Source organism: Centropristis striata, chromosome 13 (assembly GCF_030273125.1).
Source record: "Centropristis striata isolate RG_2023a ecotype Rhode Island chromosome 13, C.striata_1.0, whole genome shotgun sequence".
NCBI lineage: Eukaryota > Metazoa > Chordata > Actinopteri > Perciformes > Serranidae > Centropristis > Centropristis striata.
In genome coordinates, this window is record NC_081529.1 from 16,992,179 (window position 1) to 16,994,301 (window position 2,123).

The following is a 2,123-nucleotide window of genomic DNA, read 5'->3' on the forward strand; positions in this document are numbered from 1 at the left end:
GCCACTCGCTGCCTGCTACAGGTGGTTCAGACTGAAGGCTGCAGCCTGCGGCAGCATTAAAAGCTTTAGCCCCTCCTCTGATTGGTCAGCGGTCCTGTCACTCATCATTACTGCGCTGGAGCTGAACTGGTACTTGAACCAGTCACTGAAAATACACAACGTCACCCTGTTAAAAAAAAAATCGCCTTACTCATTTTTTCATGTTTTGCAGGAAACACAAAAAACTTCACCAAAAGTGTAACATATGACATTTATTGATCATTTCACTCAAAAAGGATGTAACAAAGGATGGCTATTGGCATAGTAATAACACTGTGTGTAAATTATGTAACTTAGGAGAAATAAATGACTTAGGCAACTTTTTGAACATGCCTTTGTGACTTGAGCACGATGTGGTGACACTTTGACACTTTATTTTGAAGGTGGTTGACTATGCTAACTAACTTGATACAAACAGTAGGCCTACTGCTGATTTAATTCAATTTAATTCAGAATAAAGATCTTTTGTCATACCAGTTATCAAAGTATCGTGTTGCTAGCAGGTTAATTCAATACGAAGCTATGATCCCAGTTAATCAAGATAAATATGAATATTCGCCTGCTGTGAACACCCAGGAAAATTCCATTTTATTTGACAAATCTTATCATATTTACTATCTGTTAATAAATAGTTTTGACAATGGCCTTCACACAATGATTTACCCCAAATCAAATAAAGTCTATCAAGAGTATTTCCTCAAATATCCAACGCATCTTTTAAAACCTTTTTTTTAGCTGTTTGATATTAGGAACAAATGCTTATTATACAAGGTGCAATGTAGTAGGCACTGAGAGGCAGTGGGCATTCTTTGTAGACAAAAATTTAAAGATAAACAGTGTATGGCAAACTTGATTTCAATATTCGCTTAAGTATGCCATCTCTTGTAATAGTTTCCTGTTTTTCCTGTAGTGGACTCTTATTGTCCAAAAATGAGAACACAAGGGGACAAACTGTTTCAGAATGAAAACATAATGAACCCTTCTTCTTCATGTTGTTATTGAGGACTTCTAAATGGGCTTCAACATTTCAGGCTAAATAGGCTTTGTCAGGAAATTCAAGGCCATCTCCTTTAAAAACATCCAGTTATATATTTCCAGTGGTTATGTAACATTTGAGACAATCAAACAAAGGAAAAACATTAAATTGCTTACAGAACTTTGTTATTTGTTCAACTTGGGTTAGGTGCTTAAAAGTTTTGAAATTAATTTTCATGAGATTTTGACACCTCCACACAGTTTGTGACACCAAAAATCAATAACAAAACTAAATTTAAACTAATTGGGATCTGACCTTAGGTTTACAACTGTAACATTGAAACTAAATAAAGTGAGTACAAGGACTCAACATTTGTTGTTTTGTAAGCAATAAGTTACTTAGAACAATCCAGACTTCAAATCATAACAGTACAAAGTAGACTATGTCTGTAAATGTTCTACCTGGCAATGTTAACGAAAGTAAAGTATTTTGTGTATCTGCCTCGTGATACAGATGTGCGCCAACTTTCAATGGGTTCTTCCTTTTTGGGGAATAAGAAGATAACAGTCCTATGAAGTGAGACTTGATATCTTGGTTTTTAAAATGTTCTACTATTACTTCAAGTCCAATCTAACAATTTAGCATCTGAAAAGCCATTTGGCCATTGCAACCGTTGGTGGTTCTAGCAAGAACCAAAAAGTGATACAAAATTCAGGTGGAACACCTGTTTGGTTGTTTTGCTTCTTGGGTTTTCCAGTGGTCACAGGAGCTGTATCAAAAGGCACTTTACTTAAAGGGACAGTTCACCCAAAAATTAAACATGAGATACTGCGAAGGTTGCGAAGGGCTGGACCAATACTAAATTCTGCTAAATATTAATTTTTCATCGCTTTATAAAATGCACTATATGGTTTTGAGCTGCTACTGGTAAGAAAACATGTTATTATAAGACTATGTTAATATGGAGTAGGTCAAATGAAGCAGTACAAAATAGTAAAAACTCCAAACATTATCTCACCTTTCCATTTATTTTAAACACAACATACATTCAAACCACAAAAAACAATATAGAGCATGTTTGTTTTGCAGTAAACCAACAATTTAATAA